The 18,929-nt window shown below is 40.5% G+C and overlaps 2 long non-coding RNA genes across 2 annotated transcripts; both read right to left on the bottom strand.

Moving 5' to 3' along the window:
- Nucleotides 1–8,459: 8,459 nt before the first annotated feature.
- Nucleotides 8,460–10,276, bottom strand: LOC139951535 (uncharacterized). Its single transcript, XR_011787794.1, has 3 exons — nt 10,139–10,276; nt 9,676–9,807; nt 8,460–9,410 (listed from the first exon to the last, which is right to left on the bottom strand). It is a non-coding gene; the product is annotated as an uncharacterized lncRNA (long non-coding RNA).
- Nucleotides 10,277–12,706: 2,430 nt separating this feature from the next.
- Nucleotides 12,707–16,319, bottom strand: LOC139951487 (uncharacterized). The gene is made up of 5 exons (XR_011787783.1): nt 14,825–16,319; nt 14,274–14,409; nt 13,772–14,082; nt 13,329–13,581; nt 12,707–13,138 (listed from the first exon to the last, which is right to left on the bottom strand). It is a non-coding gene; the product is annotated as an uncharacterized lncRNA (long non-coding RNA).
- Between the last annotated feature and the right edge of the window lie 2,610 nt (nt 16,320–18,929).

Here is an 18,929-nt window from a genome sequence, read left to right as displayed (position 1 = left end):
AGTTACGAACTCACTGTACGCCCTTTTGGAGAGACTGCGTACTTTGTTCCTGACAAGTTTAAATTGTTTCCAAGCTGTCTCAGTTCCACTTACACGAGCTCGTTTAAACAACCTTTGCTTCTCAAGGATGAGCCGATGAAGTTCCTCGGTGATCCAGGGCTTAGCTCTCTTGCTACCTTTTCGGACAGGAACACACTCCTTGACGCAATTGAGGAAGAAATCACTGAACGTATCCAAAGCATCGTTAATGTCGTTGTAGTCAATCACTCCCCAAGGAACTGCAGCTAGCAAAGTCTGGAAATGAACAAGGTCCGTTTTGTGGTACTGGAAGGTTTCCCTTACACGACGTGGTAATTTTCCAGGCGACCCGCGAATTAGGGGCCCGCCATCCAGGGGCCCGCCAGACACCCCCCCCCCCCCCCCGGGTTAAACATCAGAGGAACAGCCTGAAACGCAGTTGAAATGACCATAGAGAATTAGGACGATTAACACTATTCTTAATACCAGTATTCAGCTGCCTGACAGAAGTTTTGCTGCATTGGGCCCGCCCGACACGCCCCCCCCCCCCTACTTAAGTAAACATCAGAGGAACCACCTCAAACAAAGTTGAAATGACCAATGACACTATTCCCCAAACCAGTATCAGCCGCCAGACAAGGTTTTTGCTGCATTGGGCCCGCCAGACTCCTCCTCTCCCAACCCCCAGGTTAAACATCGGAGGAGCCACATAAACCAAGTTGAAATGACCAATAACACCATTCCCTATACAAAGTTGGGGGGGGGGGGGAGCAGAGCGTCTGCCAGGCCAAATGCAGCAAAACATTTGTCTGGCGGGTGACACTTTGTTTTTGGAAAAGTGTTTTTGGTCATTTCCACTCGGTTGCAGGTGGTTCCTCCGATATTATGTCAAAGGGGCGGAGGAGCGGGATGTCTGCAGGCCTAAGCAGTTTGTCTAGCAGTTCATACATGTGGATGTAAAGGGTTTTAAACCAGAAAGGGCTTTCAACCTTTTTCAGTTGCTCAGATCTCATGGTGTTATCTCCTTTCATAAATTTTGAACAAAAGGTTGTATAAACCTAGAGTTTTCAAAGTAGCAGAGTATAGCTTTTGCTCTTTTCAGATTTTCAAAAATTAAATAAAAAATGACAAGGGTCGAAAGACAACTCTTTTTGCCTTAAAGCATCATTGTACAAACTTAAAGTCACCTGGAAGTAGAATTTTTTTCTTTCAAACATAAGAGTATATAATTTTTTTAGTAATTGTTTGTCACGATTTATATGTTAAAAAAATATATAAAGTTGTTTGGGGGGCTGACTCCGCCTACCCCTTTTGTGACGCCATTCGAGGCAGACTTTGCCTGCAATGCGTATAATAAACACACGTGCAAAGTACATGTACGTCCAAGTCGTGAGTTGGTACATTTCAAAAAGTGTTTTTCTGCATTCAGCAGCAATACACCTGGTCGGCATTGCCGGAAAAAACCATTTTTGTTTGTTTTTAAAAGTACAAACTCACGACTTGGTCCGTACATTTTGCAATTGTGTTTACTCTACGCATTACAGGCAAAGTCTGCCTCGATTGACGTCACGAACAGCGCCTTCTCGGGTCGGGGTCTACTGTTAAATTTGTAAATAACATAAGAACTGATTTTTTAAAACCTTAGTTAACTGATTCACATTCCACTCATCAAAACACATTAGTGACAAAAGCTTTATTTTTAAAAAATACCACTTCCAGGTGACTTTAAGAGCCCAATAAAACTTCTGCCCACAAATTAATCACAGAAGATGTTCAACTGCCTCACTGGCTGATGACCATTATGCAATACAAGACCTACCATTGGAACTAGTTGTGGTATTGGCAGTCTGTTTTTCAGCTGAAGTGCCAGGCGGAACATGTCAGTACTGGGCAGGCCCGCCCACCGTCGCCCACCATGGCTACAACACTGATCATCACCAATGAAGGTAAGTATTACAGTTCCAACATCAAGAGTACTGTACTGTAAACAAAAAAGGTGAAAGCAAATGAGAAAATTGGAAAGAAGTTGTTCAATCTTCACTTACCTTCATCCATTGTTGAAATGAACGAGCTTTACCACTGATTGGTGATGTCTTTACCTCTTCCACAGAATAGAAGAAGCAGGCGTGGGTAAACAAAGCACACATCACATATCCGTAGACAACGAAACAGGCCTAGGCCTAGTGTCAATTATTATAAAAAAATTTTTTATAGGTAATACAGCATGTACACAAAACAATGAGATCAACTGGATTATTATTAGGCCCAAAGAGAAGAAACACAGCACTAGTAACCTTAATAATCAACCACTTGATGATTGGGTACTACCATATCGTAACTGGTAAATAACAAACTTTCCCATGCACGCAGCAAACCATCAATGATTGATCATCACACTGATCACGAGCCCCATACTTAAAAAATACCAATATCCCATCTTTAGAGATAACAAAAGAAGAAAAGTCCTACTCACTTCTATACTGCACGCACGGCGAGAATTAACTGGTTGATGGATGAAGAATAATCTGTAATTTTTAAGGGCGATTTCGTGAAATTATGGAGAACATTGGTGAAGAACAATTGGCGATATAATTTGAATCATAATGAAATTAGCCTGTCAATAGAGGGCGCTATCAAAGTTCAATTTGTATGACTTTTTCCAATATTTTTGTGCAGAAATCCAGCCTTCTATTTATTTGGTCGTTATCATACAGCATTTTTCATAATATGAGCAGTGGAATGTATTGCCTGCCAGGAAATAGACTGGAACGTAGGCCTAATTTCATTATGCCTGGAAGCACAAACACTTGCTAAGCACAGAAAAATAGCTTAAAGGCAGTGGACACTATTGGTAATTACTCAAAATAATTATTAGCATAAAACCTTACTTGGTAATGAGTAATGGGGAGAGGTTCGTAGTATAAAAGATTGTGAGAAACGGCTCCCTCTGAAGTGGGTAGTTTTCGAGAAAGAAGTAATTTTCCACAAATTTGATTTCGAGACCTCAAGTTTAGAATTTGAGGTCCCGAAATCAAGCATCTGAAAGCACACAATTTTGCGTGACAAGGGTGTTTTTTTCTTTCGTAGTTATCTCGCAACTCCGACGACCAATCGAGCCCAAATTTTCACAGGTTTGTTATTATATGCATATTATGTTGAGATACAGCAAGTGGGAAGACTGGTCTTTGACAATTACCAATAGTGTCCAATGGCTTCTGGCGACCCCAAAATTTAATATAAGAAGCGTCACTGCGGTAATGCTTCTCAGATTGTGTTTCTATAGGAACTATTCTTCCCATTATGACAATGAAACTCTGAAAAACCAGTGGAAAGAAATCTAAGTGGTAAGAAGTACGACAGCTTTGGATAGTACAATGCATCGTTTAAGAAGTACATTTACGTCCGGGTATGGAAAACGGGGTACCACTTTTTATTCCCTCCCCTCCCCCCCCCCCCAAATTGAATATAAAAGCATTACCGCAGTAACGCTTCTCGGATTGTATCCCTATTGTATCCTAATTTGACTAAATTCTTTCCAGTTGGACCATATTGAACTCTGGAATGCCATAAAACTTTATACATGCGGTGAGGAGTAGGGCCTATAGCAGTTGGATAGTAGGCCCTACAGTGCAAGTTTTAGATAAAAAAATTATACTTCGCTTCCTGTTACAAACGCTTGACCCCCCCCCCCCCCTCTCCGATCATAACACGCATTACCGCGGTAATGCTTCTCAGATTATATTCCTTTTGGGATTATCCTTCCTATTTTTATTCTCCCAAAAAATTAAAATGAGAAGCGTTAAAGGAAAGGTACACGTTTGGTAATTACTCAAAACAATTAACTTAAAAACTGACTTGGTAACGAGCATTGGAGAGCGGTTGTTCATGGTATAAAACATTCTGGGAAACGACTCCCTCCGAAGTAACGTAATTTTTGAGAAAGGGGTTATTTCTAACTAAAATATTAAAAGACTTCTAGCTAGAAGTATTTTATTCCTAGCTGCAAGCACACCAAATGTTTTCTCGCAACTTCGATGGCCAATTGAGCCCAAATTATGACAGGCTTGTTATTTTATGCTTATGATGGGATACACCAAGTGAGAATACTGGTCTTTGACAATTACCAAACGTGTCGGTGCCTTTATTGCCTCCCAGATTGTATTCCTATAGATAATATTCAACTTTCAAATAATGGGTCAGTAAAAACTTATAACTGCGGTGAAGCTTAGTAAACAGCTTTAGATAATCGCATTTTGAGAAACATTTCATCTTTTTTGTACATTATGGGGATGAAAAAGGTGTAACAATTTTGAACCCCTCTCACAAATTGAACATAAGAATCGTTACAGCGGTAATGCTTTCCAGCTTGTATTCCTATATAAAGGGAAAATTATTTCCATGTTGACACAAATTACACAGGTTTTTAAAAACGCAATCACTTTTTGAAATGTTTTGTTGCAGATTAATTCTATGTTTGAAGTTCTAGCATAAAGAATCGTTAACCAACGGTCTTTAAAACAAACACTTCTCAAAACAGATGTTTTACTGTGTACTATCTCTTTAATAAAACTTCCACCGTGCAAAGTTTCAAATCATATCAAAGGAAATTACTGACTGGGCAAATTGTAAATGATTTTGGGGTGAACAAAGACAAATTCACTGGAGTGGGATACAAACCAAATAACTTAAGGTTTTTCCGGATTTTTTTATAGGTTAACAAATCATAATTCACACAGGCCCCTTTTCCTTTGACATTTTTGACAAAACAATGCACGGTTGTTTTACAGGGCAGGGGTATTTCTACTATTTTTTACAATGATCAGTCTACATCACACAGTTGTTTCCTGTTTCACATGACCAATGCATTTATTTTACTCAAAAGCCATACTTGTACACTGAATGTTAAGCTCTATTTTTCTCTGCCTCAATAAACAGCTTTGTTTATTGGTTATCCTTTACAAAACCAATTGTTTGTACTTGATTTCATGAAGATAAATGTAAGTTTGAATGAATAAAAACCTGGCAACACAAATTGAACATTTTAAAACTTACTATAGCTTAGACCTAATGGCAAAAGAAAACACTTCAAAGTAAAGTGATTGATAATTATGTTAATGAGCATTACCAGCAATGACATACGGATACTAAAAATAACATAATGCCAGGGAGCTGATACACAGTCGAGTTATGATAATGCATTAAAGTTAATAAACTGCAAACTAAGAAAGCTTAGACGGAAGTTTTACTGAAAATTCATGAAATTTATAAAAATCCATTCATAAATACCCAAGACAGTTTCGCTACTCCTATTGGTTGAGAGCGCTACACCTGAGGTGTTTAAATGGTTGAGAATGACCAGGGCCCAATTTTATGGCTCTGCTTACCGCCGAATTCCGCGCTTACCATCACGATTCCCCGCTTACGTGCAAGCGCCAAATTTCTGAGGTAGGCTTTTAAGCGTAGAATGCCTAGAAGCGTGGAGTAGGCTTGCGCAAAAGCCAAAATTCGTCGCAAGCCCGTGAAATACACTTGCCATATACACAGAATTCACTGCTTCCGTAAGCGCTGATTCTTTGCTTACGGCAAGCAGAGCCATGATATTGGGCCCAGCTGGAGCTGTTTATAACCAGCTTTCTGTGCTAGCCTTTTAAGCAGAGAATGCATAGAAACGTGGAGTTACCATCACGATTCCCCGCTTACGTGCAAGCGCCAAATTTCTGAGGTAGGCTTTTAAGCGTAGAATGCTTAGAAACGTGGAGTAGGCATGCGCAAAAGCCAAAATACGCTGCTAACTTGTGAAATACGCTTGCCGTATACACAGAATTCCCTGCTTCCGTAAGCGCTGATTCTCTGCTTATCGTAAGCAGTGCCATGAAATTGGGCCCAGCTGGAGCTGTTTATAACCGGCTTTATGTGCTAGCCTTTAAAGCGTAGAATGCCTAGAAACATGGAGTAGGCACGCACAAAAGCCAAAATTTGCCGCTTACCCGTGAAATATGCTTGCTGTATACACAGAATTCCCTGCTTCGGAGAGCGCTGATTCTCTGCTTACTGTAAGCAGTGCCATGAAATTGGGCCCAGCTGGAGCTGTTTATAACCGGTTTTATGTGCTAGCCTTTCAAGCGTAGAATGCCTAGAAACGTCATGCGCAAAAGCCAAAATTCGCCGCTAACCAGTGAAATACGCTTGCCGTATACACAGAATTCCCTGCTACCGTAAGCGCTGATTCTCTGCCTACCGTAAGCAGTGCCATGAAATTGGGCCCAGCTGTCGCCGTTTATAACCGGATTTCATTGCTAGCCTTTTAAGCGCAGAATGCCTAGAAATGTGGAGTAGGCACGCGCAAAAGCCAAAATTTTCCGCTAATCTGTGAAGTACGCTTGCCGTATACACAGATATTCTCTGCTTACTGTAAGCAGAGCCATGAAATTGGGCCCAGCTGGAGCTGTTTATAACCGGCTGGCTTCCGCGTGTCAGGCTTGCACGTACGCCAATATACTCATGCCAAACACGCAATTCATAGCTTTTAGTAACAGGGCGTAATGTAAGTGCGCACACATATCTATTTCTAAGCGCGCTTTTTAACAAAAGGGCATTACTATTAATGGGAATAAAAGAGTAGTGACTTGTTCTTAAACGTATGTTGCCGTGCAATAAAGGCCCTCGCCATCTGCTCGGGCCTTTATCACCTGGCAATGACCCTGCTGGTTTTAAAAGGCCAATAAAGAACTCGTCGCTTCCCTTTTGTTCCCCTATCAAACGTCCATCAATTGAACAGATAAACAGTTCTTGAACTTGGTTCATGATCTGCTCTAATGAACATGTTATGAACTGTTTTAGGCATGGTCATTGACTGATCATGAACATTCTTGAAAGTTCATCGAGCCTGATGGGGTTACTGGTTAAATGCATAGAGCTATATATACATACGTATATACAGCTGTATTGTTTGATGACAATTAGTTAACAACAGGGTGGACCACGTGAAGGTTGTCATCTCCCACCCCACAAAAGGGATCGTAATAAATTTGAGTGTGTAACCACTACAACAATTGCTTATTTGTAATGTTACCCCTCTCTGAAAATTATTTATAACTATTATTTTATATTATTATTATAATATAAAATCTTGTTAATGAGTACTCTATTCAGCTAAGACAATGCCATGACCTTTGTAATTATTAAACCTTGTTAATGAGTACTCTATACAGCTAAGACAATGTCATGACCTTTGTAATTATAAAACCTTGTCAATGAGTACTCTATACAGCTAAGACAATGTCATTACCTTTGTAATTAGAAAAACCTTGTTAATGAGTACTCTATACAGATAATGTCATGACCTTTGAAATTATTCAACCTTGTTAATGAGTACTCTATACAGCTAAACAATGTCAATAGCTGTGTAACTAAATAACCTCGTTAATGAGTACCCTATGACATTGTCAACACCTTTGTAGTTTAATCACCTCGTTAATGAGTACTCTATGACAATGTCATTCCCTTTGTAATTAATTAACCTCGTTAATGAGTACTCTATGACATTGTCATTCCCTTTGTAATTAAATAACCTCGTTAATGAGTACTCTATGACATTGTCATTCCCTTTGTAATTAATTAACCTCGTTAATGAGTACTCTATGACATTGTCATTCCCTTTGTAATTAAATAACCTCGTTAACGAGTACCCTATGACATTGTCAATACCTTTGTAATTAAATCATCTCATTGGTGAGTACTCTATGACATTGCCATTCCCTTTGTAATTAATTAACCTCGTTAATGAGTTCTCTATGACATTGTCATCACCTTTGTAATTAATATAACCTCGTTAATGAGTACTCTATGACATTGTCAATACCTTTGTAATTAAATCATCTCATTGGTGAGTACTCTATGACATTGCCGTTCCCTTTGTAATTATTTAACCTCGTTAATGAGTTCTCTATGACATTGTCATCACCTTTGTAATTATATAACCTCGTTAATGAGTACTCTATGACATTGTCATTCCCTTTGTAATTAATTAACCTTGTTAATGAGTATTCTATGACATTGTCATCACCTTTGTTATTAATTTACCTCGTTAATGAGTACCCTATGACATTGTCAATACCTTTGTAATTAAATCACCTCTTTAATGAGTACTATATGACATTGTCATGACCTTTGTAATTAAATAACCTCGTTAATGAGTACTATGTGACATTGTCATTCCCTTTGTAATTAATTAACCTCGTTAATGAGTACTCTATGACATTGTCATAACCTTTGTAATTAAATAACCTCGTTAATGAGTACTCTATGACATTGTCATTCCCTTTGTAATTAAATAACCTTGTTAATGAGTACCCCATGACATTGTCATGACCCTTGTACTTAAATAAACTCGTTTAATGAGTACTCTTAACCAACCTCCATTTTCACACGACACAATGGCATGACCTTTCACATTAAAAGCTTTATTCAGAGTTACCAACAACAAAGTATGGTGGCCACCATGTAAGCTACCCCAGAACAAATACCATGTAAACAATTAGACTAATAAATAATTGATAGACAGAATGACACATTACAAAAGTTACATTTTATATTTGATTCATTATTCAAATTAAGTAGTAACAATACAAAACTTAATGTCTAATAAACACTTAAACACACTCATTAAAACAAATTCTCTTTTTATTTGTTATGAATTTACTACAAATAAAATTATGTTGTTTCGTATTTTGTAATTAGCAAACTGCATTACAAACTAACTTAACTTGTTTCATGGTTGTAATGCGGTACTTCATTACGCACATGAAGCTTTTACATACTTGCAATAAGGTACTTTATTGCAAGCATGTTATAATTACATGATTGTAATGAAGTACCTCATTACAAACATGCAATTTTTGTATGTGAATACATGAACTTGTATAGTACCTCGATACAAGTTTATTATGTATTCTGTCTACATACTTGTAATGAAGTACCTCATTTCAAGTATGTTGACAATATTTCTAAAAGCACATATACTTCCAAGAATGAATTAAACAGGCCAACGAAATGTGAAATCTTCACAAATCTTTTTTTTTATTGTAAGTGACATAATATCTAGCCTATGTGGCTCCATACTGCAGAAGGAAGGCTTCTTCATCACCATTCCACCTTGATCTTTCTTGTGCTTATTGCTTGATGTCATCCATCTAACGCCAACTTGGTCTGTCTCTTCGTCTCATTCGTGTACTTGGGTTCCATTCTGTTGACAATGTGTTCATCTGTTGTCATGACGCCTTAGATGAGGTGGTGATGATGATGTTGTATGCTATGCTGACTTTAAATGGTACGGCATAAGGTGGCTCAGCATCTTGATGTGTCCAACTCAAAGTTGTTCGACTGCGTTAGTCCTGTAATATGATCACAAAACCGAAAAATAAACCAGTTAGATTGCGACTTGGATTTAAAGATCGAAGATTTGTGCGTAATAGTAACAATAATGGCTTTTTATAAAGCATGCATATCCCTCACTCAGTGACGCTCCTGGCCCTTTAACAGTATTCGTGCAAGGTAAATGGGACTACCTTTAATTATGAGACCCAAGAAATGTCTGTTTTGTGCACTTTAATTGACTTCTAAACTTGAAAGTCAAGCTTAACTTAAAAGACATCTTACCTTCATATTCCATTTGGGACCCTGGTATGTAGCTGCCTCAAGCCATGATGTATCTCTCTCTCTCTGTACTGTACTGTCACATCTTCATGGTCCAGGTTGACGGGATGGCTGGAAAGCAGTCGTCACAATCATCTGAAAGAAATTACAATGTACTACATAAGTACAAACCATATAAAGACATAGATCATCAGGGGCAAATTTCATAGAGATGCTTATAGGCACAAAAAGGATCAAAGCATAAAATAATAGAGAACTGTTTTAGCAATATTTTCTGCCTAAACAGCTCAATGAAATTGGGATCAGATGATCATCACTTTTAAAGGCATTTATCGAAGAAAAGGAACCTTGTAGGGGATGGAACTTCCAACACCATTTGGGGGTCTAAACCAACATGTTTTCTACGAGGGACCAAGTGTTAAACCGAGAGCCCTTTAATTAACAAGATAATTTTCTAGCCATCTACCAATGTTTGATGTGCTTCAATCACATGGGATGATGGCTCGTAGTCAGGCACCCTCTGGGATGTGGCTCGTAGTCAGGCACCCTCTGGGATGTGGCTCGTAGTCAGGCACCCTCTGGGATGTGGCTCGTAGTCAGGCACCCTCTGGGATGTGGCTTGTAGTCAGGCACCCTCTGGGATGTGGCTTGTAGTCAGGCACTAAAAAGATTCACACAAAAAAACTTGGCTAGGGCAAGCACTTTTAAAGGCATTTATCGAAGGAAAGGAACCTTGTAGGGGATGGGACTTCCAACACCATTTGGGGTCTAAACCACCATGCTTTGTAAGAGGGACCAAGTTTTAAACCGAGACCCAATGAATTAACAAGATCATTTTCTAGCCATCTACCAATGTTTGATGTGCTTCAATCACATGGGATGATGTCCTTTAGGCAGGCACCCTCTGGGATGTGGCTTGTAGTCAGGCACCCTCTGGGATGTGGCTCGTAGTCAGGCACCCTCTGGGATGTGGCTCGTAGTCAGGCACCCTCTGGGATGTGGCTCGTAGTCAGGCACCCTCTGGGATGTGGCTCGTAGTCAGGCACCCTCTGGGATGTGGCTTGTAGTCAGGCACCCTCTGGGATGTGGCTCGTAGTCAGGCACTAAAAAGATCCACACAAAAAAACTTGGCTAGGGCAAGCACTTTTAAAGGCATTTTTCGAAGGAAAGGAACCTTGTAGGGGATGGGACTTCCAACACCATTTAGGGTCTAAACCACCATGCTTTGTAAGAGGGACCAAGTTTTAAACTGAGACCCAATGAATTAACAAGATCATTTTCTAGCCATCTACCAATGTTTGATGTGCTTCAAACACATGGGATGATGTCCTTTAGGCAGGCACCCTCTGGGATGTGGCTTGTAGTCAGGCACCCTCTGGGATGTGGCTCGTAGTCAGGCACCCTCTGGGATGTGGCTCGTAGTCAGGCACCCTCTGGGATGTGGCTTGTGGTCAGGCACCCTCTGGGATGTGGCTTGTAGTCAGGCACCCTCTGGGATGTGGCTCGTAGTCAGGCACTAAAAAGATTCACACAAAAAAACTTGGCTAGAGCAAGCACTTTTAAAGGCATGTATCGAAGGAAAGGAACCTTGTAGGGGATGGGACTTCCAACACCATTTGGGGGTCTAAACCACCATGCTTTGTAAGAGGGATTAAGTTTTAAACCGAGACCCAATGAATTTACAAGATCATTTTCTAGCCATCTACCAATGTTTGATGTGCTTCAATCACATGGGATGATGTCCTTTAGGCTGGCACCCTCTGGGAAGTGGCTTGTAGTCAGGCACCCTCTGGGATGTGGCTCGTAGTCAGGCACCCTCTGGGATGTGGCTCGTAGTCAGGCACCCTCTGGGATGTGGCTTGTGGTCAGGCACCCTCTGGGATGTGGCTTGTAGTCAGGCACCCTCTGGGATGTGGCTCGTAGTCAGGCACTAAAAAGATTCACACAAAAAAACTTGGCTAGAGCAAGCACTTTTAAAGGCATTTATCGAAGGAAAGGAACCTTGTAGGGGATGGGACTTCCAACACCATTTAGGGTCTAAACCACCATGCTTTGTAAGAGGGACCAAGTTTTAAACTGAGACCCAATGAATTAACAAGATCATTTTCTAGCCATCTACCAATGTTTGATGTGCTTCAAACACATGGGATGATGTCCTTTAGGCAGGCACCCTCTGGGATGTGGCTTGTAGTCAGGCACCCTCTGGGATGTGGCTCGTAGTCAGGCACCCTCTGGGATGTGGCTCGTAGTCAGGCACCCTCTGGGATGTGGCTTGTGGTCAGGCACCCTCTGGGATGTGGCTTGTAGTCAGGCACCCTCTGGGATGTGGCTCGTAGTCAGGCACTAAAAAGATCCACACAAAAAAACTTGGCTAGGGCAAGCACTTTTAAAGGCATTTTTCGAAGGAAAGGAACCTTGTAGGGGATGGGACTTCCAACACCATTTAGGGTCTAAACCACCATGCTTTGTAAGAGGGACCAAGTTTTAAACTGAGACCCAATGAATTAACAAGATCATTTTCTAGCCATCTACCAATGTTTGATGTGCTTCAAACACATGGGATGATGTCCTTTAGGCAGGCACCCTCTGGGATGTGGCTTGTAGTCAGGCACTAAAAAGATTCACACAAAAAAACTTGGCTAGGGCAAGCACTTTTAAAGGCATTTATCGAAGGAAAGGAACCTTGTAGGGGATGGGACTTCCAACACCATTTGGGGTCTAAACCACCATGCTTTGTAAGAGGGACCAAGTTTTAAACCGAGACCCAATGAATTAACAAGATCATTTTCTAGCCATCTACCAATGTTTGATGTGCTTCAATCACATGGGATGATGTCCTTTAGGCAGGCACCCTCTGGGATGTGGCTTGTAGTCAGGCACCCTCTGGGATGTGGCTCGTAGTCAGGCACCCTCTGGGATGTGGCTCGTAGTCAGGCACCCTCTGGGATGTGGCTCGTAGTCAGGCACCCTCTGGGATGTGGCTCGTAGTCAGGCACCCTCTGGGATGTGGCTTGTAGTCAGGCACCCTCTGGGATGTGGCTCGTAGTCAGGCACTAAAAAGATCCACACAAAAAAACTTGGCTAGGGCAAGCACTTTTAAAGGCATTTTTCGAAGGAAAGGAACCTTGTAGGGGATGGGACTTCCAACACCATTTAGGGTCTAAACCACCATGCTTTGTAAGAGGGACCAAGTTTTAAACTGAGACCCAATGAATTAACAAGATCATTTTCTAGCCATCTACCAATGTTTGATGTGCTTCAAACACATGGGATGATGTCCTTTAGGCAGGCACCCTCTGGGATGTGGCTTGTAGTCAGGCACCCTCTGGGATGTGGCTCGTAGTCAGGCACCCTCTGGGATGTGGCTCGTAGTCAGGCACCCTCTGGGATGTGGCTTGTGGTCAGGCACCCTCTGGGATGTGGCTTGTAGTCAGGCACCCTCTGGGATGTGGCTCGTAGTCAGGCACTAAAAAGATTCACACAAAAAAACTTGGCTAGAGCAAGCACTTTTAAAGGCATTTATCGAAGGAAAGGAACCTTGTAGGGGATGGGACTTCCAACACCATTTGGGGGTCTAAACCACCATGCTTTGTAAGAGGGATTAAGTTTTAAACCGAGACCCAATGAATTTACAAGATCATTTTCTAGCCATCTACCAATGTTTGATGTGCTTCAATCACATGGGATGATGTCCTTTAGGCTGGCACCCTCTGGGAAGTGGCTTGTAGTCAGGCACCCTCTGGGATGTAGCTCGTAGTCAGGCACCCTCTGGGATGTGGCTCGTAGTCAGGCACCCTCTGGGATGTGGCTCGTAGTCAGGCACCCTCTGGGATGTGGCTTGTAGTCAGGCACCCTCTGGGATGTGGCTTGTAGTCAGGCACCCTCCGGGATGTGGCTCGAAGTCAGGCACTAAAAAGATCCACACAAAAAAACTTGGCTAGGGCAAGCACTTTTAAAGGCATTTATCGAAGGAAAGGAACCTTGTAGGGGATGGGACTTCCAACACCATTTGGGGGTCTAAACCACCATGCTTTGTAAGAGGGACCAAGTTTTAAACTGAGACCCAATGAATTAACAAGATCATTTTCTAGCCATCTACCAATATTTGATGTGCTTCAATCACATGGGATGATGTCCTTTAGGCAGGCACCCTCTGGGATGTGGCTTGTAGTCAGGCACCCTCTGGGATGTGGCTCGTAGTGAGGCACCCTCTGGGATGTGGCTCGTAGTCAGGCACCCTCTGGGATGTGGCTCGTAGTCAGGCACCCTCTGGGATGTGGCTTGTAGTCAGGCACCCTCTGGGATGTGGCTCGTAGTCAGGCACCCTCTGGGATGTGGCTCGTAGTCAGGCACCCTCTGGGATGTGGCTTGTAGTCAGGCACCCTCTGGGATGTGGCTCGTAGTCAGGCACTACAAAGATCCACACAAAAAAAATTGGCTAGGGCAAGCACTTTTCAAGGCATATATCAACGGAAAGGAACCTTGTAGGGGATGGGACTTCCAACACCATTTGGGGGTCTAAACCAAAAAGGTTTTCTAAGAGGGACCAAGTTTTGAACCGAGACCCCTTGAATTAACAAGATCATTTTCTAGCCATCTACCAATGTTTGATGTGCTTCAATCACATGGGATGATGTCCTCTAGTCAGGCACCCTCTGGGATGTGGCATGAGCCAGGCACCTTCTGGGATGTTGTCAGCAGCAGGTAGCAGCACATCCCCAGCAGAACTGCAGACTCCTGAATAAAATATCAATCGAGTCAAATCAAAAAGTGTAACACTGCATGTCTCTATGTGGGTCTATACATAAGCATAGACTTGGGGCCCTTTTGATTAATTATGATCAGAATTTGGAAATGAACTGACGAATTTCTGTTGAATTTCAACTCAAATTTCAACCCAAATATATTTGAATCGTAATTGAAAGGTTTCGAATAGAATAGCATTTTACGAAGTTTACACACTCATAATCTAACCCCCTCCCCATACTCATGAGGACTCTTGCAAATGGAAAATTGGTGATTTACAAAGATAAACTTGACCATGGAGTCCCTTTTTTCAATTTAAACAAAATCTTTATTTTAGGATAAATCTGAACAAATTATGGTCCCTCATTACTTCCCCAGCCGTCAACCAAACTGAAAATAAACTTACCTTGTGCTGTTGCCTTCCTCACAGCGTACACAGCTCCCGTTGATGTCTTCGTGGCCGGAACTGGATGGCGTGTGCAGTTTCCATTGGACTCCCATAGGCAGATGGTTCCATTCACCGTCGCCGTAGAAAATAAAAGACAAACATAAACAGTGAGAAAAGTGCACTTCGAAACAGAGTTATTCATGTTACATTTATGATTGTCAGGTGTGAAAAAATGGCGTGCGTGGTTGTTACATGACGTGTAAACAATGACGGATGGTGTGGAGTTTGAGATTAAGATGTCACATGCAAGCATGCTGGGATATGAGCTTAGTAGATTTAGGTTAGTGTGCAACGCTGCGCAATGGGTAGGACGTGCAAGTTTGGTTAGTATAGCAGTTATAAATAAATTAGTGATAGCAAGGTTGATAATGTACCTTTCTAGGTGGACGTGGTCCCTCTGTGGTAATGCAACTCAGTAGATTCCTATGAATTAAAGATGTGTCCAAGTATGTTGAGTACCGCTTTACCATCAACAGGATTCTAGTGGTTGCAGGGCATGTGAAGATGAGAAGGACTCCATACCAGGTCACCAGACTCAGTCATTGCATGTATGGGAAAAAGGGTGACATTTCCAAGTTAGACAACAAAAATCAGAGTGTGGTATACTATGGAGCATTTTTAGTATAGTTTTTGCATTATTAAGCACCTTAATGAGCCGGCACAAGGTGCTTAAGAACAAGAATGTTGGCATGGAAATGCTATTCATCTTGTTAGTAATGTGTTTGCTGGGGTGCTATAACACAGCATCATTGTGGAGTTGTGTTGTTGCGAGCCCCTGCTGAAAGGTCATGACAATGTTCCGTTGGGGAAAGACATGAACTTAGCATGCGTGTTGTTTTAACTGTTGCTGGTGTAAGGGTGTACAAGGTGTTCATTGTAAAGACATGACCGACGTATATCTTTTTGTGAGCTAAAATACTAGGTGTCAAATAATTGGGGTCTCGTCTTTTGCGCGCTCTATGGTACTGAGTTGACCACGGGGTCTTGTATTTCGGATTCATTATAGTGACTACACGTAACACGCGCAAACCCCTACTATTGATTACACAGATCGGACGAGAAGGAAGCTCGGATGGGTAACGCGGCGCTAATCATAATAAACATTGAACAATCACTAAAATATATATTTTTAAATCCCCAAAGCAACGATCACGCGCACACTAATGACTACTGCAAAACACAGCTCAGGCGGGAAGGTAGCTCAAACAAGTTGCGCGGCACAAAGAGCGGTAATGTAAAGTCTTCTTCGGTTTTGCTGACGCTCGAACTAGACGCCAACGGATGCAGCTACTTTACACGAACGCATAGAGAAAGAGCCATAGTTTCGCCAACACCTAAAATATTTTGTAATTTTTTACATAGTTTTAAGAATTAAATATTTCATAAACTATAATTGTTTAACTTGACTTTGTAAACTTTCTATATCTTTTTTTTTATAAATTTGGATTTATGATTTGTTTCATTTATACATTTTTTTTATTTATTTATTTTTATTTTTTTAAACTTCATTCTTTTTGTAAACTTAAATTTTTTAATACTTAATCGACTTTAAATATTGAGTAACAATTTATACATTTTTTCAACTTTTTTCCAAAGATAACTAATAGACTTTACATTATTTCAATTTTTTTAATTTTTTTAATTTTTTTTATAATACAAAGACTTTACATAGATTTATATTTTTTTTTCATTTTTTAATACATTTTTGTATACAATGTTTAACTTTGTTTTAAAATTAATACACTTTACATATTTCGTACAATTTCTTATTTTATTTTAGATAAATAATTATTGACTGTACATGATTTTTAATGTTTCTTATTTTTTTTTATACTACATATAATTTACATAAATTTTGTAACGTTTTTAAAAAAAAATTTAACATTTTTTTTAATGCATTTTTATGATTAATAGACTTTACATATTTCGTACAATTTCTTAATTTTCTTAATTTGTTTAAGTAATAGACCTTTAATGTATGTATATGTGTATGTCTCTAGAAAACATTTGGTGGCTATGAACCATGAGAGTGAAGTGTTGAGAGGATGGTCCAAGAAAGGAGTAGGATTTTTTAAAATTAGGTATAAGGAACCTGTGGAAATATTTATTTATATAAAAACTATACATTTATATAGTAAAATTATATAAATTATATATATTGCACTATATCCTATATACAAATTTGTTTAATTTATACAATTAGTATAAGTAGTATTAGCAGCGTGCGGCGCCTGTGGTTTATTTCATACTCAACATAGTAGCTCACAAAGATTTATAAGTTGGATTCACTGGAAGCCAAAGTATGTCCGAACTGTATTTATGTGCAGTGTTGTCATGCTTACCGTTGTCAATTATTCAACAGTGATGTGATAACGGTGAGAGTTTCCTTTGCACTTTTTTTTTTGGCGGGCTGGATTGTTTTCCCTGGACCCACGCTGAGCTCACTATGACAAGAGCTTAGTGACTTATTTTTGCGAGATCCAGTTTCAAAACGCCAGGTGTGCAAAAGGAAATGTGTAATAAAGGTTCGAGGAGACGGTCGATAGTTACATTTATGTTGCAGAATGAATTTATGTTGTCATTTTTGTTCTAGGAGTCTTAAAGAAACCTGGAAAGTATCGAAGAAAAAACAGTACTCACAAAACATAGCACAGCAAAGCAAAGCAAAACAGCACAGCACACAGCACACAAGCACTTCCAACCGCGGCATATCAGCGAGTCACTCAACCGTGCTGTGTGCAGGTTTCGTAGCAGAAATTTCCACTCAATCACGTGCTTACTTGAGAAGAACTATTGTAATACTTTCACAACTGGGCTATTCACATTCAAATTAGCCAAGGAGCATGCAAGCCCCACACCAAAAATAACAAAGAAATTGGATCACAAAAGCGCTCTTCTTAATCACTACGATCTTATAGCAGTAGCGATCGATGGAATCTTCACGGGCTTTTACTTTCTGAGTTATAATTGGTCAGCTATGAAATGATGTACGAAGTCATACATCCATGGGCTAGTTCCATAAAGCTGTTAAAGGCACTATTTGTAATTACTAAAAAGATGATTTTTTAGCATTCCCCCCCCCCCGGAAAGTAGACAATCGGACGTGAAATGAAAGTAAAAAAAAAATAATAATTACTCACTAATAAGACTCCAAAAGCACCAAAGTGCGCTCACTTTAGGCAGAATTGCCCCCAAATTCTCGAGACTAAAGATTTGCATAAAAACGAGTATTAATCAAAGACGTTTACTTTACGTCAGATTTTTGCAAAGTTCTTTTTTTTTCGCACCATGACTAGAACCACGCACCCAAAATACCCCCTTGCCAAATCCCTATTCAAGGCCTGCGCAAAAAGGGCTCAAAAGCTAAGTTTTTCTTCAAACAATGACACTACACGGAGGCCCATATCGTATCCAAGACATTATTGAATTCGCACATACTATACACCAACGGAAAGCGCTAATCATGGGCTACAGTTTCATGTTTTTGTTTTGTGTAAGTGGTTTGGATATTAGCGATGCAAGCCGACAAAGGAGGGAGCCACTTTCTGCCATTTTGGCGTGTTTGAAAATGCCAGGAATCGGGGTGCCGAAAATGGTTGGCATACAAGTTCGCCCAGACTCTGTGAACTTGACCACTATTCCTGAACTTGGTAAGCTAGAGAAACAATCAGGGTACCTGTGTGTGGCTTGAATAATACCGCATCCGGTGATAAAGTAGCGGAGGCACTGCATCAACTCCGTGGTGCTCAAAAAACGTTTAAGCAAGCCTACTCCGGATGGTTGGCACGAAGAGTGTTTTCCGGATGTCAATATTAGCCATTCTGGAGAGAAGTTCAAAGTACAAAGGTTATTTTAAACCCAAAGAATTTGTTTTTATCCACACATACTATACACCAGAGGAAAGCCCTATTCAAGGGCTACACGTTTATAATTGTTTAGTGTCTGAGGCATAATTTTGCGCACAAGGGCGGCGAAAAAGCTACCCCTCACCCTAAGGGAGAAAAAGGCTAAAAAAGTAAGTTTTTCTCCAAATAATGACACTACACGGAGGCCCATATCATAT

This window comes from Asterias amurensis, chromosome 19, assembly GCF_032118995.1.
Source record: "Asterias amurensis chromosome 19, ASM3211899v1".
Lineage (NCBI taxonomy): Eukaryota > Metazoa > Echinodermata > Asteroidea > Forcipulatida > Asteriidae > Asterias > Asterias amurensis.
Note: the sequence above shows the minus strand (reverse complement) of the source record. Positions and strands in the feature narration are given on the sequence as shown.